The sequence below is a fragment of the Schistocerca piceifrons genome, chromosome 2 (genome assembly GCF_021461385.2).
Source record: "Schistocerca piceifrons isolate TAMUIC-IGC-003096 chromosome 2, iqSchPice1.1, whole genome shotgun sequence".
In the NCBI taxonomy this organism is placed as follows: domain Eukaryota; kingdom Metazoa; phylum Arthropoda; class Insecta; order Orthoptera; family Acrididae; genus Schistocerca; species Schistocerca piceifrons.
The window spans coordinates 10,295,604-10,320,520 of record NC_060139.1 but is presented as its reverse complement, the minus strand read 5'-3'; positions in this window follow the sequence as shown (position 1 = coordinate 10,320,520).

The following is a 24,917-nucleotide window of genomic DNA, read 5'->3' as shown; positions in this document are numbered from 1 at the left end:
CCGCACGCATACTCCCAGATATTTTACAGAAGTAACTGCTACCAGTGTTTGTTCCGCTATCATATAATCATACAATAAAGGATCCTTCTTTCTATGTATTTGCAATACATTACATTTGTCTATGTTAAGGGTCAGTTGCCACTCCCTGTACCAAGTGCCTATCCGCTGCAGATCTTCCTGCGTTTCGCTACAATATTCTAATGCTGCAACTTCTCTGTATTGTTGGTCGCGTTGGTCGAGATCCAATGACTGTTAGCAGAATATGGAATCGGTGGGTTCATGAGGGTAATACGGAACGCCGTGCTGGATCCCAACGGCCTCGTATTGCTAGCAGTCGAGATGACAGGCATATTATCCGCATGGCTGTAACGGATCGTGCAGCCACGTCTCGAACCCTGAGTCAACAGATGGGGACGTTTCCAAGACAACAACTATCTGCACTAACAGTTCGACGACGTTTTCAGCAGCTTGGACTATCAGCTCGGAGACCATGGCTGCGATTACCCTTGACGCTGCATCACAGACAGGAGCGCCTGCGATCGTGTACTCAACGACGAACCTGGGTGCACGAATGGAAAAACGTCATTTTTTCGGATGAATCCAGGTTCTGTTTACAGCATCATGATGGTAGCAACGGTGTTTGGCGACATTGCGGTGAACGCACATTGGAAGCGTGTATTCGTCATCGCCATACTGGCGTATCACCCGGCGTGATGGTATGGGGTGCCATTGGTTACACGTCCCGGTCACCTCTTGTTCGCATTGGCGGCACTTTGAACAGTGGACGTTACATTTCAGATGTGTTACGATCCTTGGCTCTAACCTTCATTCGATCCCTGCAAAACCCTACATTTCAGCACGATAATGCACGACCACATGTTGCAGTTCCTGTACGGGGGTTTCTGGATAAAGAAAATGTTCCACTGCTGCCCTGTCCAGCACATTCTCCAGATATCTCACCAATTGAAAACGTCTGGTCAATGGTGGCCGAGCATCTGCCCGTCACAATACGCCAGCCACTACTCTTGATGAACTGTGGTATCTTGTTGAAGCTGCATGGCCAGCTGTGCACGCCTTCCAAGCTCTGTTTCACTCAATACCCAGGCGTATCAAGGCCGTTATTACGGCCAGAGGTGGTTGTTCTTGGTACTGATTTCTCAGGATGTATGCACCCAAATTGCACATGTCAGTTCTAGTATAATATATTTGTCCAATGAATACCCGTTTATCATCTGCATTTCTTCTTGGTGTAGCAATTTTAATGGTCAGTAGTGTACATTTGTAATTCAGGGATGATATTCAGCAATGAAGTGTTTTAGGTTGGTTTGGGCTGCATGGTGGTTTGTTACACTTCACGCACGTCGCCCTTAGGTATTATTAATCAGGGTCCAGCTAGTCTGTGCCCCGAACCCGTGTACCTTCTTCCTCCAACTTGGCTCATACCTCGCCTCATTGCAGGCTGCAGATAAAACAGCTGTAAATTAACTTCTCGTTATTATTTACTCCACCACGTAAGTAAGAAGTGAGATTCATAACCTTCTTAAATTATCTTCAAAATTACAACTCAGTACATGATAAATGAGGGCAGTTACCAGCTCTAATATTACCTCTTCGTATAACGTACACAACAGATGTGTGTGCGTGTGTGAATTCCAAAGGGAGCAAACTGCTGTGGTCATCGGTCCAACACAACAGATCTGATATTCAACTTGAGAATTAACAATTACAGTACATTTATTATCTCTGGCATTTCGCGTTCTAGGATTTTATGGAGCTCTTTCTTCCTCACCGCCCTCTCCATGGAACTTCTCTCTCCACCTGAGCAGGTAGGGTCGTCTGACTGGTACCCACTTCCGTACAGTTACTGGACCATTATCTCTGGTATCAGCTCCTACGATTCAAAACACCTCTCAATATTGGAGTGCGCACCACTTACCGACTACTCTGTCACGATCATCTTTTCTCTCACAGATGTATTTAAGGGTCAAATGGCTCAGAGCACTATGGGACTTAACTTCTGAGGTCATCAGTCCCCTAGAACTTAGAACTACTTAAACCTAACTAACCTAAGGACATCACACACATCCATGCCCGAGGCAGGATTCGAACCTGCGACCGTAGCGGTCACACGGTTCCAGACTGTAGCGCCTAGAACTGCTCGGCCACTCCGGCCGGCTGTATTTAAGGGCCTGATACCTCTCATGCTACGAATGGGATGTATTGCAACAGCCAAGCGGTCACTGAAACCGATCAGTAGATCAGTAGAACGTCATTTGCCTTTATAGGTGCCCATTTCAAATTTTTGAAGAAATTATTCCAGCCGAAGGGTTGATTTTGTGTGAAGTTCATGATATTGTTTTATGGCTTTTAATTTTCTTTTGTGAGATACATGCGTTTCTATGTATATGCGTTTTTGAGTAACTTAATATGGTCATTCAATCGTGTTTTTGTTAACATTTTAAAAATTTAGCGATCTTGGTCTTAAGCAGTCCCCCCCCCCCCCTTTTTTTCCTTTAGGATCCATAGGGCCTACATCTTGGGCCTTACTGTATCCATGCGTTTACTAATCCGTTTGTGTGCAGTAATGTAGCTTGAGTGTTAAGGGACAGTGTCTGTCTCATAATTAATTTTCTGATTCAGGTTTTCAATTTTTACGCACGCTGCGATTTGCAAACTTCAGTGCCAGTTTCCTCGAAAATTATAAAATGTTGAACTAAAAGCCAAAATAACCTTTTTAATGAAGAACAAATCTGCGAATTCCCATAAAAGTTCACCACCCACGATTACCGACTTCCCCTTGTTAGATGGTGTAGTAAGCATAGACTACAGTTCTTTCTGACATGACCATTGTCCTGTAATGTCATAGAAACGGCTGACGATCCAAAACCAAGAGTAAACTGAATATGTTGCTACAACGGCAAGGATGTCTCGAAACAATACTATAAATTATACTTTCGACTAGAAGATTTTTTTTCGTCTCTATATTTGTTGAGCCTACAAAATACCGTCAGTATTGGAAATAAATGAGTTTGTAGTTTGCCAAAGCCAACGTTCTGCACATTGATTCGCATTAAAATGTGCTTTGAAATGTAATAAAGCACCAGAACAGAATGGATTTGTTCCAACCTCCCATGAGTGTTAGTCACATACAAAGTATTGTTAAGTTGCGCAGCAAGAGATGTTGCTGTCGCGTGTCCTTCTTGGAGGTGGACCATAGGACTAGGATCTGGACATTATAAAAACTTAACTGAAGACAGTGAGTCGACGCCATTATTTCGTGTATTGGTCTTTTTAGATGGAAACAGTCGTCTTTCATAGGTGGAAACAGGATTTAGAAACGACTCGACTGTATTAAGTGAGAAACGAAAGTTCAGGAAATCAGTTCGTTTCGCACATGCAGTTCATAAATTGTATGTAGTGTGCAGCAGTGTTGGTAGTGGCATTTGTTCACAACGTCTGTCTAATTTCCATATTTTTTGCATAATTAGCTTCTAATGTTACGTTGTGTCTTTAACGATGCTTATTCGCATATCGATTTCTACGCCGCTGTTCAGACCGGTCTGCACGTATCTCGAATACTCTCGTTAGCGGCAACTTGCTCGCAGCGGATAGCGGTACATGTGCGATTGTGTAGTTTTATAAACCAGAGTGACAAGCCAATTTATTGTGTGCCTCCTGCGCCGACCTTAGCGTGGGATATGAATACAAAGCGCACGGATTACCGGTGAATGCGAGACAGGTCAGTTACTGGTCACCTCGTGATATATATTACCTTCAACTTTTGTGTAGCAGCCTATTCGTATCTGTTCGGTGAAGTTATACCTAGAATGACTCAATTCTTTCATATTAAGCAGCACACATGACGTTCAGATGGGGTTAAGGATACTGGTGAGTGTTTTAAGAACTTACATATCAAGCTCTGGCAAATATTAAGTTACCAGTGTTGCATGTAGATCTGTAAAATAGGCACTTCCGCTTAAACTGGAATTACTGAGTGAGGAGGCCAAGTGGTTAAGGCCCTGGAGCTGCATTCGGAAGAAGTGGGGTTCAGATCCCTTCCACGGCTATCCAGATTTTGCTTTCAGTGGTTTAACAAATTAGAGCGAACTTTGGGACGATTGCTTTGCAAATGCCATGGATGATGTTCTTCCCCAACCTTATTCTTTCCGAACTTGAACTCTGTCTCTATCAAGGGAAATTTTAGCCTTGATTTGATCTGATTTGATTTGCACAGGGAGAGGGAAGAACAACGGCCGTGACTTGCTATTGCCCCCACCAAAACCTAGTTTGCTGTGAGGTTCTTCTCCCCGTCATTCTAGTAAAGCCAGCCTCTACCCTTAAAGAATAGCACGACGTTCTTTACTATTTCATAAGACACAATTTCTTCAGCAACTGACGACCCTAATATTCTATGTCTTTTGGCCTCCAACGTCGAATTGGAAATTTAGATGCTGTCCGGTTTCATTCCCCTCGCCAGATAGCCTACACTACGGGCGCATTTCTCTGTATCTATCGTGTGCAGGTGTTTCTGTAAGTTCCCATGGGTAGTTATTAGTACTATCACGAGTTTAATCCGTCTTCTGAATTTTAGAGCGTCTCTTGAATTATGGCATCGGCGTCATTACCTTTTTGGATCTTAGTCCAATATCCTGCATGTTGGCTACGTAGTTTTTTTCCTTACTATCGCCTTACTGTCGTGGTAGACCAATGAGAAGGTACCTGGACTTGGTTAAGAACGATTTTGAAGTAATAGGCTTAACATCAGAAGAGGCACCAATGTTAGCACTGAATAGGGGATCATGGAGGAATTTTATAATTTGATCTAGACTGAACGCTGAAAGGCATAATCAGTCTTAAATAATGATGATGATGGTGGTGGTGGTGATTATCGCCTTACTGATGGTTGGGACAAGTCCTGGTCCTATAAATGGAGTCGTTGCGCCTGTCCTGGCTAGCCTATCAGCTGTTCATTGCAACTAATTCCTGAGTGACCAGGGACACAGAGCAGGACAGTAAACTAGACTGTGTCCCCGAGTGGCATGGTGATTGTTCTCCAACTGTTCCCTAGTTCCAACTGTTACTTTGAAAAGTTTACTGAAGAATTTGGGAGGAGTTATTGTTTGGTCAGCTGCCACCTCCTCGGTCGATCCTATTCTTATTGCGTCCATTTTATTGGTGTGGGATGCTGGGTATCCTCAAGGTTGTCAGTTATTTACAGTTTTTAACCTTTGTGGCCCTTTCATTGCCTCCGTTGTAGACCAAAGGTGTAACTGGAGTGCGTTCAGCATGGTCTCTATTTCAGCAGTGGGTGTGCTCTTAATGCTGCCTGTTACGGCTGATCTAGCCAGTCCCTGCACCTCCTCAAACTCCTTAGCAGCCACCTTGTGTTCGACTTTCTTGCACCGTACTGTAGTCTCACAAATTACCACAGGTCTTATTACAGAGACGTATATCCAGTGCATACTTCTGGTACTTAAGATTCCTGTTTTTGTCACAGGGCCGTCTACTGCACATAAGTACACCTTCCGCCTTGGAACATATACAGAGGTTTTTAAATTACTTATAGAAAAGTAACCTTTAATCGTGGAAAAGGTAAATAGAAATACAAAATTGTTAAGGCTTTTGTCGCCACTTGTTGACAAACTGCCCATTGGCTTCTGTCTCGGGTTCTTCGGCCGACGTTCATCTAATGATTTTACTGACGAGTGGCTGGCATTGTCAAAGCTTCACACTCCATTGCCGGTGGTGAACTGGAGCCGAGCTCGCGGCCGTAGACTACATGTACAGTCATGTTCAAAAGTATCCGAACGACCTGAATTGCATTTCGCCTGATTCGCCTGCAACCCACACAACGCAGCTGTCTAGCAGGTCCTCTAATCGCTCCTTGGTACAGTCGTTTGACTATTGAAAACGGTTCCAACAAGTCACCACTAGAAAACACTGCTCTGTATCGCAATAACTCAAGTTGTAAAGTAATACCACAATACTACAGATATCAGGGAACACCTTATCACAGGTAAGACTGTCCTTAAGGCTTGTAAGCTCACATTTATTACAATAAATGACATACCTGAAATGTTGCCACTCTCATTATTACGTCAGATAAGTGATGCACGTAGTAAGTTCGTCGTAGTCATGATTTCCTCTTCAAAGTAACATACCGTACTTGTTATGTAACACAAAATGACATTAAAAATTTAAGTTATTCACGAGCAGCTAGTTGAGAATATGTATGAACTTCAAATGACACGACGAACCGTCTCGTTCTGCATATGGATTCAAACTCAGGTCATGCAGACTAAGCAAAGATTTCGTGACTGACGGAAACTAACAGTCATTCCTGATTAGGCATACAGAGAGTGATATACCTCGATTTTAGACAGTGTCAGTTAGCAAATACCAACTTTAAATTACATAACGCATACATTTTTAACGGACGCGAATTCCTACCCAGCACCTATTGTCCTTGTTAACGAACTACGAGAGATGTTAAATATTGCTTCTTAACAACGCCGTGAGGTAAAGCTTTGTGTTGGACCTAATAAGATAGATATCGAAGCACAATCAACTGTGACATATCGGATGTTCTCGGCAGTAGCTAAATGTTTTAACTGAAATAACGAGACGAAACATTAATTTTTTTCCTTCCCAGGACTCCAATCCGACACCTATCGCTGTTATATTCTAGAGAAAACGGACGTTAAGTATGGGTGTGTTGCACCAGCAGCGACATTTGAGCATGATTGAACTACAAATAATATGACGAAGAGTTCAGTGCTGACAGGGAATAGAGCTCCACGCATATCGTTGTTGACTATACACAAAGAGACGTCAGCTACCGAATTTTACTCCACCAGCAGTTCGGAATAACATCTTGAACTTACAGTGATCTCGCGAATAGTTCTGTGTCTCACTGGGAGTAAAAAACATCAAATATCGTTAGTGTTGACAACGAATGAAAATACATTAATAATCGAAATTATTATCCACCAGCAGATAGGTGTTCTCATGCTAGAGCTTGATAATACATAATGAAATCTTTAGTGCCGGGAAAGGATTGGAACCCATTCACGCGCAATATGTGGAGATGTTGAGGAATGTGGAGTTTTGAACAAACAACAAACTGTAGCCGAGCTGTATTGTCATGAAAGGATATCATGTTTAATGTGAATTTCAGACCACAATGCCATTATATCTTCTTCACTTGGTGTAGCCAGAAGAGAATGGAATCTGTCTCTCCCTATTTAAAATCATTGACCGAAGTTGGAACCGAACCCAGACCATAGATATATCAACCCATCATCAGCCCAACAAACCACCAAATCCTCTTCTCATGGGGCTCATTTTTCTATCATAACGCCGTTGTACCACACTGGCTGAGAATTCTGTCACACAGGCTCCCTGTATCAATATGCAGCATGTTCAGTAAATTCATTTACTTGGTTGACCGAATCGCCATGAACTAGCTGCCTCGGCTACCCAGTGCATGCATTGCTCTTTATTTTGTAATCACCAAAATAAAATCACGTAACTGCCACCAACACAGAACTGCCAACAGTGTAGGATGCAGAAATTAAAATAGGAAGTGTTCCTTTCCAGTCTAATGCGCTATCGGGCTGTTGAAAACGTTGTGCAGTGCAAAAGAAAAGGTATAACTGTTAGTCTCTCATAAGTATTGACCTGGCGATATGCATTATCCCACAGCATGCAGAATGCAGAAGTTCTGGAGGAATTGTTCTTTACTTCTGGAGCTCTTACTCCAACGTGTGAACTAGTGGCGTATTGGCAAGTATTACGCACTGTAGATAAGATGTCGCGAGTTCGAGTACATTAACTGCTGTATTTTTTAAAACGCAATTTTGCTGTCTGCTAAAATTACCAATCTAGTGGAACTTGTAACATAATTTCCTTCACTTCTCAAACTAAAATAGTTGTATGTGGAAAAAGGGCTATCTTCTGTGACATTTTGTTCATTTCAGGTTTATTAGACAGCCAGACAGTAGATGAATCTCGAAACTTTTGTATTCTACATATACATCTACATCCATACTCCGCAAGCCACCTGACGGTGTGTGGCGGAGGGTACCCTGAGTACCTCAATCGGTTCTCCCTTCTATTCCAGTCTCGTATTGTTTGCGGAAAGAAGGATTGTCGGTATGCTTCTGCGTGGGCTCTAATCTCTCTGATTTTATCCTCATGGTCTCTTCGCGAGATATACGTAGGAGGGAGCAATATACTGCTTGACTCTTCGGTGAAGGTATGTTCTCGAAACTTTAACAAAAGCCCGTACCGAGCTACTGAGCGTCTCTCCTGCAGAGTCTTCCACTGGAGTTTATCTATCATCTCCGTAACGCTTTCGCGATTACTAAATGATCATGTAACGAGGCGCGCTGCTCTCCGTTGGATCTTCTCTATCTCTTCTATCAACCCTATATGGTACGGATCCCACACTGTTGAGCAGTATTCAAGCAGTAGGCGAACAAGCATACTGTAACCTACTTCCTTTATTTGTATTATGTATGGGTAGAGCGCATCGTGCCAAAATACGTCGGAAAAGTATTTTCTACATTAGCTGTCGTCTGGTAGTGGCATTTTATTCTTCTTCAAACCTTATTTGACAGCATTAACTCAGAACAAGTTTTCTACATGCATGTAATCAATAAACTGCATGTGCTTTTCCCGACTGTTATAGATGACATCAGAGAATTCGCATATATCGTTGATGATTAATTTCTCTCTCATGTTTACTATTGTTTTAACAACATTAAAGGAAACCTTACGAAAATTGTGAACCGTATTATAAAAAATGAAATAAAACTACCCACGATAACCTTACGACGAAAGTCTGTTTTAATAAAACTATGTATCTGTACACAAGCGTGCCTCTATCGGCACGAATTGGTAAAATACTACTCAGATTTTGATTGGGACTGTGTTTAATTGGTATGCTGTGTCATACTCAAGAGGTATGCAAATGTGGCATTTCATAAATAAAGTTATGTATTCCTAGAAACCCAAAATTTGCTTGTCAGCAGCGGAAAGAGGCGTTACTTGTTGTGCAGCGTTGTTAGTTTTTCACCATTGCACACTATGAGCCGAAAGTATTTTCTTGGAATTTCCTAATCGATGTTTGACCTGACTGTTTGTAGCTCTTTCACACAAGGGATAAAAACGCTAGACTCATTGAGACTGGAACTGCGAACCATATCAGACGCCTATTCACAGGTCAGCACGTTACCACAAAGCCAGCGAAGAAGTATGTGTCTTAGCTTCACCTTACAAGACCAATAGTGCCTAGAACTCGTAAACCGCTATTTGAAGGTCGGTATTAGTTGCGATTTCCACGTGCAACGACTTTCCTGGGCCGAAAACCGTAAATTTACAATCTTTTGTTACACCTGAAGCGATAATAACTCAGATTATTCAATGGAAATGACAGGTAAAATCCAGTGAACTTTGAGGCTTAATTCCGTGCACACCAGGAAGTAACTCGTCGATCACAGAGTTGCCAAACATACATTGCCTTGTTGCCAAATTCCAGTTACAATAACAGCAGGAAGAAAACGAACCGATGTGATCTTACAGCGGGCTGGGAAGTGACCACAGCTGGTGTCTCCAAGTCGCGGCTGCTACGGCTTGGAATACGTAATGCGTCTGATTCGCATTTCTGTAACTAGGTTTAGGGACTGGAGCGTAGTTACTAATAACACTCACAACTGACTGCAAACTAAGCATCATAAATCAGTAACTCCCTTAGTTGTTTTTATATTTCTTTCGTAAGTGTACTCAAAACCAAGTAATTCATTCACAGACGTTTTCGTCCCTCGCCGATAGTCGATCACAACAAACAAATAAAAAAATAAATGTGTGTGTTTGTGTGTGTGTGTGTGTGTGTGTGTGTGTGTGTGTGTGTGTGTGTGTGTGTGTGTGTGTGTGTGTGTGCGTGTGTGTTTGTGTGTGTGTTGCTAAAAGTCAAAAAGTCAAAGAGATCTTACTGCCTTGCGATATACGTCGCTGTCAGTTCTTCCATATGATTTGGTCGACATGACCTATTTCAAGTTGTGTATGACAGACAATGTTTTAGAAAATCAATTGTTTTCCTGTGCAATAAACACAAAGATTTTCATTCTAAGCTATCCAAGTACAAAATTTTCGCAATATTAGTTCAAATTTAATATTCGCTTCTATAATGTAGGAAAGTATTTCACAGTTGCAAAACTCGCAGCCGACTCATTGACCTTACACTAAGTGGCTGACCATAAATTCTAGCTCTGAGTGACACCAGATTAAGTAACCTAATGTAGCGAAGACCGATTGGCAGTGATCTGTCTCACTGAAAAATACGTAATTCATTCATTGGGCACCATAAGTACACTGTAACAGTAATTTCTGTGTGTATGCAATGCATACGGATTAGAATTTAGTGGTGCTCTCTCTTCCACTTCTGTATACAATATGCCTGACCTAAACGGCCCCTTTATCATTACAGGCCCTGGACAGTGCAACATCATACTGACAACAGTAATGTGCTTATACTGACAATCTGACTGTTCTTTTTACCTGATTTTGTAATCATTTAAATAAAACAACATGACCTTCCAGTGGGAGACATTTCGTCCCCCTTTTCCTTCTGTGAAATTTGTCAGTAAGCTTTTTGCCTTCCAACCAGTGAAATGTTGCAGAGTACGGCCGGTAAATGATTCACAAACCACGATTTAGTGCCGTTAAGACGATTTATTTAAAAGTCACAAGACTGCACATAGGTGCAATCGATTTCGAGGCGCAAAGTGTTTGTTATCTTAGTTTAGTGACAGGTGGGAATAAGTGATTTCCAAAGACTTTTTATTGTACTGAAATAATCTTTAGTCACAATGTAACGAGGTAAGTGTTTTATTCGTATCTATTTTGTAGGAAACTGTAATCGTGATGGAAGATTATATACCTGAATGTTTGACACAACTGGTAGGAGAAAACGCTGCATATTAACCAAACCCCTCACCTCCTCGCCGCATCCTCCTATGACACGAGCACGGGATTCTCCTCGCATACCGCCGGCCGGTGTGGCCGAGCGGTTCTAGGCGATACAGTCTGGAACCGCGCGACCGCTACGGTCGCAGGTTCGAATCCTGCCTCAGGCATGGATGTGTGTAATGTCCTTAGGTTAGTTAGGTTTAAGTAGTTCTAAGTTCTAGGGGACTGATGACCACAGCAGTTAAGTCCCATAGTGCTCAGAGCCATTTGAACCATCTCCTCGCATACCGCTACAGAGCTGTTCCTAGCACAGCTGAGAATTGGCAACATCGTCACAAACATTAGGCAACACTGTGGCAGGGCAATCACTTCCGCGTATGGTACTGAATTGACTCGCTAAATTCACTTGATATTCCCTTTCCATTTGAATGACTCGTGCTACATAATCCTCATGCAAACTAAGACACTGAGACAGAAAATTCAGTTTTTTGCCTAAAGAAATGCTATTCTTCACGTAAGTGACAACTTTTATTATCTTTCACGATGCGTTATGAGGCTGAGCGACCAATACCGTGATGAGAGCGGCATACAGGCATCAGTGTGTCCGTATCCCGGTGCTACCGCCCGTGTCTCGGGTCAGAACGGCTCAAGCAGTCATCAGCTTTTTTCACTGATATTTTTTGTGGAGATGCGAATTTCCAGCAAAAATTCTGTATCGAAATCGGAAGAAAACCTTTACACATCAAATCCTCTTGGTAGTTCGACTCAGTAAGTTGTGTTAATGGTCATAGATCTTGGCTTTGTGACTGCCAAGCTGCTTCGCAATACCAGCGTCTCTGAAGAAATTCGAATCGACCATCAGCGATACTAATTTCAATATCGTTCTTCACTTGAGACTCACATGCCAGGGTGATAATTATGAAGTAAATGAACCTCTTGATTACTATAGGGCCTCTATGCTAAATTTCCACAGTAGCAATTAGGAACACCCTGCAGGCATTTGCTAACAGCGGCTCTAGCAACTTACTTTTTCTCTGGGTAGCTTCAAATATGGGCAATTTTGTCGCCTTAAATCCAATTGAATATTTTAAATATCACTTGTGAACAGCGTTCACTTCTCCATTAATTAAGGTATAGACCTCAAAACAAAAAACTTGCCTGAGTAGCTATAGAGCAGGTTCTGATAGGTATTGACACAATCTTATGCATCCATTTACCATAGAGAATCAAAGAAATAAACCAAACACATTACATTGCATTTACTCTCTGTGCCTTGACTAACACATATGAATCCATGACAGTAATAAATTATTTGAGGAACCTCCCGTGAAAGGAAAAAGAACAGAATGCGACGCTGTAATTGTAGTGCACTGGATCGGAAACAATGAAATTAATTCTGTGCCACATTGATGTATTGCATTCAAGTATAAAAAAAATAATCATCAAATAAAAACGATTTTGTGCCTCCTTTGCTATCAAGAGTGAAACACAAATCGTAGACAGATTTTATGGGTCACCGCTCAACAACGTTAAAGCATTTTACATGGTCGAGAGTGCGGAGTGGAGCAGACGTTGTCGGCGGAAGGCGAGACAATGCAGTGTCTCAGCCCCCGCCGGTAGGCAGCAAACGGGTCCCAGAGAATGCGGTGTTCAGAGGCAAATGGTCTCCAAAGAAATCTTACGCTGAAATATTGTTGGACCAAACTATTATTACCAGTGTGACAGAAAGCGAAATCTATTGTAGAATTACACTCACAGCTTCAGCGCCGAGAGGAAAGGGGAGATAAAAACTTTGTCGGCGTGTGCTTTTAGTTACCAGACGTTGTTGTATTAGCTAGTCTCGCGTTTTACCTCAAGACTACGGTCGTAGTCAAGAATAAAGTACTAAGACTGAAGTCAAGACTTCCTCTGGGATGTGCCGCCGTCTACAATGCTGCCAGATCAAGCATATTGCCGGACATAGGATTCTGAGGGGAGCACAACAATATTTCCCACTTTACGTGAACGACTCGGCGGTCAATTTATTGCTCTAAGACTGTATCTACAACACATATTGCACGCTGAAGACCCAGAAGAATTAAAAAACAAAAGTATTTTATGAGAGCAACGTTAACTATAGCGTTCGAAGTATTCACAGTATTGTATACGTGTGTCTAAATGCCTTCCAATGCCCACTCAAGGAAGACAAGGATACACAGTCTAGCTTCAATATTATAAATTCGCCTCAGTTTGCGCATGAACTCAGAATTAGGTTGATAATCATTTTGAATATTTAGCAGTCCTATACCCATTGGTGTTAAACACGTTTTCAACCAATGATTCCCACAGCTACAGGAACACTACTTGTGATACCTCATAGACAAAATACTTACGCAGTAGTATCAGACGAAAAGATCTACCTCACACAAACTGTGGGAAGTTTGTTTTACAACCTTCGTACCTGGATAATGAGCTTTTTCCTATTTAAGATGTCTGTGAACGTTACTGCTTGAGATGATTTAGGACGAAACTAAATTCCTTCAGCTACGACAATGTTTAAAGAAATCGACTTAACGGCACTAAATCGAGGTTTGTGAATCGTTCACCGGCCGTACTCGGCAGCATTTCGCTGGCTGAAAGGCAAATAGCTTACTGACAAATTTCACAGAAGGAAAAGAGGGACGAAATGTCTCCCACTGAAATTTCATGTTGTTTTATTTAAATGATTACAAAATCAGGTAAAACGAACAGTCAGGTTGTCAGTATAGCCCACATTACTGTTGTCAGTATGATGTTGCACTGTCCAGGACCTGTAATGATAAAGAGCCCGTCTAGGTCAGGCTTATTGTATACAGAAGTGGAAGAGAGAGCACCACTAAATTCTAATCCGTATGCATTGCATACACACAGAAATTACTGTTACAGTGTACTTATGGAGCCCAATGAGTGAATTGCCTATTTCCCGGTGAGAAAGATCACTACCAAACAGTCCTCGCTACATTACGTTACTTAAACTGGTGTCACTCTGAGCTAGAGTTTATGGTCAGCCACGTAGTGTAAGGTCAATGAGTCGGCTGCGAGTTTTGCAACTGTGAAATACTTTCCTACATTATAGAAGCGAATATTAAATTTGAACTAATATTGCGAAAATTTTGTACTTGGATAGCTTAGAATGAAAATCTTTGTGTTTATTGCACAGGAAAACAATTGATTTTCTAAAACATTGTCTGTCATACACAACTTGAAACAGGTCATGTCGACCAAATCATATGGAAGAACTGACAGCGACGTATATCGGAAGGCAGTAAGATCTCTTTGACTTTTAGCAACACACACACAAACACACACGCACACACACACACACACACACACACACACACACACACACAAACACACACATTTATTTTTTTATTTGTTTGTTGTGATCGACTATCGGCGAGGGACGAAAACGTCTGTGAATGAATTACTTGGTTTTGAGTACACTTACGAAAGAAATACAAAAACAACTAAGGGAGTTACTGATTTATGATGCTTAGTTTGCAGTCAGTTGTGAGTGTTATTTGTAACTACGCTCCAGTCCCTAAACCTAGTTACAGAAATGTGAATCAGACGCATTACGTATTCCAGGCCGTAGCAGCCGCGACTTGGAGACACCAGCTGTGGTCACTTCCCAGCCCGCTGTGAGATCACATCGGTTCGTTTTCTTCCTGCTGTTATTGTAACTGGAATTTGGCAACAAGGCAATGTATGTTTGGCAACTCTGTGATCGACGAGTTACTTCCTGGTGTGCACGGAATTAAGCCTCAAGGTTCACTTGATTTTACCTGTCATTTCCATTGAATAATCTGAGTTATTATCGCTTCAGGTGTAACAAAAGATTGTAAATTTACGGTTTTCGGCCCAGGAAAGTCGTTGCACGTGGAAATCGCAACTAATACCGACCTTCAAATAGCGGTTTACGAGTTCTAGGCACTATTGGTCTTGTAAGATGAAGCTAAGACGCATACTTCTTCGCTGGCTTTATGGTAACGTGCTGACCTGTGAAAAGGCGTCTGATATGGTTCGCAGTTCCAGTCTCACTGAGTGTAGCGTTTTTATCCCTTGTGTGAAAGAGCTACAAGCAGTCAGATCAAACATCGATTAGGAAATCGCAAGAAAATACTTTCGGCTCATAGTGTGCAATGGTGAAAAACTAACAATGCTGCACAACAAGTAACGCCTCTTTCCGCTGCTGACAAGCAAATTTTGGGTTTCTAGGAACACATAACTTTATTTATGAAATGCCACATTTGCATACCTCTCGAGTATGACACAGCATACCAATTAAACACAGACCCAATCAAAATCTAAGTAGTATTTTACCAATTCGTGCCGATAGAGGAACGCTTGTGTACAGATACATAGTTTTATTAAAACAGACTTTCGTCGTAAGTTTATCATGGGTAGTTTTATTTCATTTTTTATAATATAGTTCACAATTTTCGTAAGGTTTCCTTTAATGTTGTTAAAACAATAGTAAACATAAGAGATAAATTAATCATCAACGATATATGCGAATTTTTTGATGTCATCTATAACAGTCGGAAAATGCACATGCAGTTTATTGATTACACGCATGTAGAAAACTTGTTCTGAGTTAAAGCTGTCAAGCAAGGTTTGAAGAAGAATAAAATGCCACTACCAGACGACAGCTAATGTAGAAAATACTTTTCCGACGTATTTTGGCACGATGCGCTCTACCCATACATAATACAAGCAAAAGGAAGTAGGGTACAGTACGCTTGTTCGCCCACTGCTTGAATACTTCTCAACAGTCTGGGATCCGTACCAGATAGGGTTGATAGAAGAGATGGAGAAGGTCCAACGGAGAGCAGCGCGCCTCGTTACAGAATCATTTAGTAATCGCGAAAGCGTTACGGAGATGATAGATAAACTCCAGTGGAAGACTCTGCAGGAGAGACGCTCAGTAGCTCGGTACGGGCTTTTGTTAAAGTTTCGAGAACATACCTTCACCGAAGAGTCAAGCAGTATATTGCTCCCTCTTACGTATATCTCGCGAAGAGACCATGAGGATAAAATCAGAGAGACTAGAGCCCACACAGAAGCATACCGACAATCCTTCTTTCCGCGAACAATACGAGACTGGAATAAAAGGGAGAACCGATTGAGGTACTCACGGTACCCTCGGCCACACAACGTCAGGTGGCTTGCGGAGTATGGATGTAGATGTAGATGCAGAATACAAAAGTTTCGAGATGCATCTACTGTCTGGCTGTCTATTAAACCTGAAATGAACACAATGTCGCAGAAGTTAGCCCTTTTTCCACATACGACTATTTTGGGTTGAGAAGCGATGGAAATTATGTTACAAGTTCCACTAGATTGATAATTTTAGCAGACAGCAGAATTGCGTTTTAAAAAATATAGCAGTGAATGTACTCGAACTCGCGACATCTTATCTACCGTGCGTAATACTTGCAAATACGACACTAGCTCACACGTTGCAATAAGAGCCCCAGAAGTCAAGAACAGTTCCTCCAGAACTTTTGCATTCCACAGCGCTGTGGGATAATGCATATCGCCAGGTCAATACTTATGAGAAACAAACAGTTATACCTTTCCTTTTGCACTGCACGACGTTTTCAACAAACCGATAGTGCAATAGAGTAGCTCAAGTGGAAAGGAACACTTCCTGTTTTAATTTCTGCATCCTACACTGTTGGCAGTTTTGTGTTGGTGGCAGTTACGTGATTTTATTTTGGTGATTACAAAATAAAGATGAATGCATGCTCTGGGTAGCTGAGACAGCTAGTTCATGGTGATTCGGTCAACCAAGTAAATGAATTTACTGAACATGCTGCATATTGATGCATGGAGCCTGTGTGTCATAATTCTCAGCCAGTGTGGTACAACGGCGTTATGATAGAAAAATGAGCCCCCATGAGAAGAGGATTTGGTGGTCTGTTGGACTGATGATGGGTTGATATATCTATGGTCTGGGTTCGGTTCCAACTTCGGTCAATGATTTTAAATAGGGAGAGACAGATTCCATTCTCTTCTGGCTACACCAAGTGAAGAAGATATAATGGCATTGTGGTCTGAAATTCACATTAAACATGATATCCTTTCATGACAATACAGCTCGGCTACAGTTTGTTGTTTGTTCAAAACTCCACATTCCTCAACATCTCCACATATTGCGCGTGAATGGGTTCCAATCCTTTCCCGGCACTAAAGATTTCATTATGTATTATCAAGCTCTAGCATGAGAACACCTATCTGCTGGTGGATAATAATTTCGATTATTAATGTATTTTCATTCGTTGTCAACACTAACGATATTTGATGTTTTTTACTCCCAGTGAGACACAGAACTATTCGCGAGATCACTGTAAGTTCAAGATGTTATTCCGAACTGCTGGTGGAGTAAAATTCGGTAGCTGACGTCTCTTTGTGTATAGTCAACAACGATATGCGTGGAGCTCTATTCCCTGTCAGCACTGAACTCTTCGTCATATTATTTGTAGTTCAATCATGCTCAAATGTCGCTGCTGGTGCAACACACCCATACTTAACGTCCGTTTTCTCTAGAATATAACAGCGATAGGTGTCGGATTGGAGTCCTGGGAAGGAAAAAAATTAATGTTTCGTCTCGTTATTTCAGTTAAAACATTTAGCTACTGCCGAGAACATCCGATATGTCACAGTTGATTGTGCTTCGATATCTATCTTATTAGGTCCAACACAAAGCTTTACCTCACGGCGTTGTTAAGAAGCAATATTTAACATCTCTCGTAGTTCGTTAACAAGGACAATAGGTGCTGGGTAGGAATTCGCGTCCGTTAAAAATGTTTGTGTTATGTAATTTAAAGTTGGTATTTGCTAACTGATACCGTCTAAAATCGAGGTATATCACTCTCTGTATGCCTAATCAGGAATGACTGTTAGTTTCCGTCAGTCACGAAATCTTTGCTTAGTCTGCATGACCTGGGTTTGAATCCATATGCAGAACGAGACGGTTCGTCGTGTCATTTGAAGTTCATACATATTCTCAACTAGCTGCTCGTGAATAACTTAAATTTTTAATGTCATTTTGTGTTAAATAATAAGTACGGTATGTTACTTTGAAGAGGAAATCATGAATACGACGAACTTACTACGTTCATTACCTATCTGACGTAATAATGAGAGTGGCAACATTTCAGGTATGTCATTTATTCTAATAAATGTGAGCTTACAAGCCTTAAGGACAGTCTTACCTGTGATAAAGTGTTCCTGATATGTGTAGTATGGTGGTATCACTTTACATCTTGAGTTATTGCGATACAGAGCAGTGTTTTCTAGTGGTGACTTGTTGGAACCATTTTCAATAGTCAAACGACTGTACCAAGGAGCGATTAGAGGATCTGCTAGACGGCTGCGTTATGTGGGTTGCAGGCGAATCAGGCGAAATGCAATTCAGATCGTTCGGATACTTTTGAGCACGACTGCACCTGGCGCGCCAACGTCCGAGGGCTTCTCCGCAGTCATTTCCGGTGCGGTTCTCCTCTTGCTACCTGCGACGGTCGTTCGCTGCAGTACGGGAAGCCAGTATCCGTTTACCTTAAGGATTTCCTCTTCGTTGTTGAAACTGTTCGCGTGTTTTTGTATTTCTACAGCTTCGCTGAACAAGCGCGTGTGATAGTGCTTCTCTACAGCCAGAACTTCCGTGTCGGCGAATTTTATTACATGGTCGGTCTCACTCAGTGCGTGCTCTGCCCGGCCGATTTCTCCACCTGCCCCATCCTGCAGTGTCGCTTATGCTCTTTGACGGTGGTGTTAATTGATCGTCCAGTCATTCCGACATAAAGTTTTCCGCATGTGCATGGTATACGGTATATTCCCGACATTGCAAGTGGGTCCCTTTTCTCCTTTGCCGATGTAATACACTCTTTGATCTTCCTAGTCGGTTTGAAAATCGTCTTTATGCCATGTTTGCGCAATATACGGCCGATTCCGTCCGTCACTCTGGGAATGTGTGACAGAAAGGCCGTACCCCACATTTCTTTTTCTGATTCCTTACTTCGCCGAATGTTTAGAAGTGTAACAGAGCCAATGAGTCGGAATGACTGGACGATCAATTAACACCAGGCTCAAAGAGCATAAGCGACATTGCAGGATGGGGCAGGTGGAGAAATCGGCCGAGGCAGAGCGCGCGCTGAGTGAGACTGACCACGTAATAAAATTCGCCGACACGTAAGTTCTGGCTGTAGAGAAGCACTATCACACGCGCTTGTTCAGAGAAGCTGTAGAAATACATAAACACGCGAACAGTTTCAACAAGAAAGGGGAAAGCCTTAAGGTAAATGGATCCTGGCTTCCCGTACTGCAGCGAACGACCGTCGCAGGTAGCAAGAGGAGAACCGCACCGGAAATAACCGCGGAGAAGCCCTCGAACGTTGGCGCGCCAGGTACATATAGTCTGCGGCCGCGAGCTCGGCTCCATTTCACCACCGGAAATGGAGGGCGAAGCTTTGACAATGCCTGCCACTCGTGCTGGCGAAACGTTGGTAAAGTCAGTAGATGAACGTCGTCCGAAGAACCCGAGACAGAAGCCAATAGGCAGTTTGTAAACAGAAATGTTTGACACGGCTCTGAACGCAGTATATCTTCAAGTCCCATTTCTACTAATGTTCATTTTGGCTACCGTTTGTAACACGAAATATGCCCCATGTGTAATTAGTTTCATACCAAAGCCTGTGAAGCAAGTGTGGCTTTATGGTGGCAACTGCTTGGGTTATTGGTTGTCGCAGCTCGTCGACATGAGGAACAAACACTCTGCGTTTAACGTAAACCCATACACAGAAGTCCACGGGGATTAAATAACGTGGCCATGGCGGCCAGGAAACTGTTCCACCACGTGCAATCCAAGTCGGCACAATCCTACGGAGATATGTGACATCATCACGATGATGCTAGCGCGCCAACTTGCTCGAAAATAAATTCTCTGCCCATATCCTATTGTAATTGAGGCATTAGATAATGTTCAAGCACGTCCAGGCACAATACGCCAGTTACAGTCGACTCAGCGAAAGAGAGGCTGCTGGCCGAATTTGACCAGGCGTCGTATGTGATGCACAGCCAGTTTCGGTGAGACGATTGTACCAATTAATAACAGTTTGTTTTTGAGCTGGTGGCCTGTGATATTTTGTCTATAATTGTCTCTGAACTATAGCAGCGGATTTGGGTTCACGAAACCATAAACAACACTGCTCGCGCTCTGCACCCTTACAAAATGGTTCAAATGGCTCTGAGCACTATGGGACTCAACTGCTGTGGTCATAAGTCCCCTAGAACTTAGAACTACTTAAACCTAACTAACCTAAGGACATCACACACATCCATGCCCGAGGCAGGATTCGAACCTGCGACCGTAGCGGTCGTGCGGTTCCAGACTGTAGCGCCTTTAACCGCTCGGCCACTCTGGCCGGCTCTGCACCCTTATACAACACCATGATGACTGTAGGAATAACTCATTCGGGCATGGCACCTAGTGGGAACGTCTGGAAGTAACAGTGTTAGGCGGGAATATAAGTCGAAGATATACTACAGTCAGTGCTGTATAACATTACTGTAAGTTAGTCTTTTCACAATTAAGGGTTACTTTCGTATAGCTAATTCATCATGTAAGGGATCTATTTCAGTTTAGTATCCAGGAGAAAGCCTGGATACTTTACTATCCTATCTCCTGAAAGAATTTCGTCGAAGAGTCCAGTATGTCCATTACGTGCCCGGAATGTGCTTCCTCACGTACGGTGCTACAACGTTTTTATCTGGGACTGACCCTTACATCCCGTTTCCTGCGACAGTTTTGCACAATGTTCCAAGCGCATTCATGCTTTTTCTAGTGGTAGCTGCAAATTTATCAGACATTGCTATGATTAAATCGTCTGCGTAACTTTGGCAAAAGTAACCTCTAGTATTTAACTCCATGATGAGTTCATTCACCGCAAGCTTGCTCTAGCCCGCAGCTCGTGGTCGTGCGGTAGCGTTCTCGCTTCCCACGCCCGGGTTCCCAGGTTCGATTCCCGGCGGGGTCAGGGATTTTCTCTGCCTCGCGATGGCTGGGTGTTGTGTGATGTCCTTAGGTTAGTTAGGTTTAAGTAGTTCTAAGTTCTAGGGGACTGATGACCATAGATGTTAAGTCCCATAGTGCTCAGAGCCAATTTTTGAAGGTTGCTCTGTAATGGGGACAAAACCCCACAATGCAGACACCGTCCGGTGGGACTCATTGCCGTTTTCTCGTTCGTCACCGTGGCGTCTCTACCTTCGCATATTCAGCATGGTCTTAATCCACCTGCGGAAGGTGGTCTCAATGTCATGCTCTTCTGAAGCTCTAACCATGGATTCGAAGGTCGTATTGGTAAACACTATCTCACTATCCAGGTAGAGACAGAGAGCAATTTTTTGATTGTGCAGAGTTTCCTCTACTCTACTTGAAGTCTAATAACTTCATAAAGGAAATTTAAGACTTAATTCTTCTTGAAAGAATCGAGTGCCTGAACACAAAGCAAAAGCACATACCAGTAATGCTATATAACGTGCTACAAATATTATCCCATTCTGCATAATTTCTATAGTGTTACTTCTGTGTGTGAAGTCTGTAGTTGGTTCATCAAGGTTCTAACTTTCTACACAGAACGTTTGAAAAAACTGTCCTCCTCTTACTTTCTAGCTAGTATTTAATGCATCGGTTCGAAAAGACATACTTTTTGGCGCAGGACGGTTAAATTTATGTACCAAGGAGACTTAAATTATCTTGAACTCGGAATGACGGGAACTTCGCACGCCTAAACTGTTAGGAACACTTGACGGGAGCTTTTTGGATTGATTGTTATTACACTGCTACTGAAGTTGGTATTACGTCTTTTGAGTTACCAAAATCGATTAGAGTCATCTGCTCTGGCGTCTAAAACCTGAGAAAAAAGAAAATGAATCAACAGATTTATAATGAAATACAGAAATTTATAATAAAATGCAGAAGATGTCACAAACAAGTATGGAAACTACTGTAAGATCTTTGTGAAAGTACGCACTTCTAAAGTGCTGACTGAACAATAGTCACCAATGAGCCGGCACCGCGGTTCATAAAACAGACTCGCGCTGTAGTAGTAATCGAAGGTCCAATGGCAACTGTGACCTATTCGAACATTAGTGTGGATCATTAGCATCCATTCATACTTGGTGTCTTCCCCGACGGCAACGGCATCTTCCATCGCGATAACTGCCCTTGTTTCAAGTCCAGAATCTTATTCCGGAGGTGTATGCAGCATGATTGTGAATTATCACCCAAGTCTCGGCCACCAGATTCGCCTGATCTCATCCCAACAGTAGAGATCTGGGATGCTATTGCCCCCCGGCTCCCGGCCCACAAACCACCGGGATGTAATTTACGAGCAACGTGTGGCGTGTGCGTAGGCGTCTTGTACCACATTTCTCCAGGAACCTTCGAAGTACCTGTCGAATTCATGCCACGTAGAATCGCTGCTGTAATGTGTTCCAAAAGTGGGCCAGTAGTCTGTTGAGAGATAGTCATAATGTTTTGCTCATCAGTGCATACACGCAGGTGACATAAGTCATGGAATATCACCTGATATTGTATCGGACCTCCTTTTTCCCAGCGTAGTGCAGCTACTCGAAGTGGCATAGACTTAAAAAGTCGTTGAAAGTTCCCTGCAGAAATTTTGAACCATGCTGTATCTATTCCGTCAATAACTGTGGAAGAGTTGCCGGTGCTAGACGTTGTGCATGAACCGATTGCGACGTAACGCGCTCTTTCGTACATCGACGGTGGTTCTGCAACATAAATTGTCCACCTACCTCGATACTGCTGCAGATATGCACACGTAACTCCTGACTGCAGCTACTTAAGAGATCTCAAAAAAGCAGCGTTGAAGAAACTGAGATTTCGTAACTACACGTCGGAGGCCGCTATAACTACGAGAAGCTGAAAATAGTCTTGTGAACTCTAAAGAATAAATCGGAAATGGGTTGCTGTTCAAATTTCTAAGTTCAAAGGTCCTTTTAAACTTGCATTTGGATTTTTTTTTATTGCTATTAAGCAAGATCATCAGCCCGCATGTGTTCAGATCATTACAGTTCCTGTTCACAGTCCTCGTCGCATTTAAAGATCCAGAACTTTGAAACTTCCTGGCAGATTAAAACTGTGTGCCCGACCGAGACTCGAGCCAGGGACCTTTGCCTTTCGCGGGCAAGTGCTCTACCACCTGAGCTACCGAAGCACGACTCACGCCCCATCCTCATAGCTTTACTTCTGCTAGTATCTCGTCTCCTACCTTCCAAACTTTACAGAAGCTCTGCTGCAAACCTTGCAGAACTGGCACTCCTGAAAGAAAGGATACTGCGGAGACATGGCTTAGCCACAGCCTTGGGGACGTTTCCAGAATGAAATTTTCACTCTGCAGCGGATTGTGCGCTGATATGAAAGTTCCTGGCAGATTAAAACTGTGTGCCCGACCGAAACTCGAACTCGGGACCTTTGCCTTTCGCGGGCAAGTGCTCTACCATCTGAGCTACCGAAGCATGACTCACGCCCGGTCCTCACAGCTTGACTTCTGCCAGCATCTCTCAGCTCATTGACGTCATTAAAATAAGCAACTCAAAACTCTCTTGTTAAACAAATAAAATGAAACAAACTTGAAGCTGTACTTTACGTCTGGAATTTAACTATATTGTCACAAACGTTCTGGCTGTCTCTTACATATTCAGACATGCTTGGACATCCGTCATTCACTAGTAGGGGAACCGCTGGTGGATTCGTCCCCACGATACAAAGCTGGAACACTTGCAAGTTCCTATAGAGAATTACAAACTGAAAATTTAATGTTGGCAAATGTCCCACATACTCTCACACAAGTACTCTCTTTCACAGTCACCCTAACACAAAACATAAATATCTACTTGAAATTCTTAAAGTTAGTGCTACAGCAAAATTACGAAACGTTTTCTAAAATGAGAACTTTCCAAATTTGAATCTAAACACAGAAGGTGTTATCATATCTTTTCAAATAGTATATATATATATATATATATATATATATATATATATATATATATATATATATATATATTGATTTAGTTTTTTAAGTGTCAGATAATTACGTTTCTTACTGACTTTTCTTTTTTTTGTAACTTCCAAATTGTGACTTCAGATTTTGACAGGTTGTTCCTGTATACAACAGAAGGCTATGTACTTAATATGAAGTTCCTCAGGCTATTTCTAGATCAGTTATTAATTTTTATAGTTCTGGAGAATGTAACTACTCTGTAAGCGCCTCTGCTACTTTCACATACTGCAGTCACGCCATGTGGTCATGACACACGACTGCAGGACACAGCTCGCCCGTTGCAGATCGTATAAGATTCTGACCGCTTACACTGGAGCCCACATACATTCCTACAAGAAAGCTTTAATAGACAAATTGGCGATCGCGCCCTAGCTGCGACGCCTCACGACCTCTCGACTATGTCCCATAAATGTTCGATGGCATTCATGTAGGGCGAACTGGACCGCCATATCAATAGCTCGAACAGTCCAGAATGTTTTCCAAACAAATCGCGATCAACTGTAGCCCGGTGACATGGCGCACTGTCATCCACAAAAATTGTGTTGTTGTTTGGGAACATGAATGGCTGAATGACATTCATGAATGGCTGCAAATGGTCTGCAAGTAGCCGATCACAACCATTTCCAGTCAGTGATCCGTTCGATTGGACCAAAGGACCCAGTCCATTCCATATGAACACAGCCCACACCATAACAGAGCTCTAAACCTACCATCAGCTCTTACCAACTGAAATCGGGACTCATACGACCAGGCCACGGTTTTGTAGTCGTCTAGGGTCCAACCGATACGGTCATGTGCCCAAGAGAAGCGCTGCAGGCGATATCATGCTGTTGGCAAAAG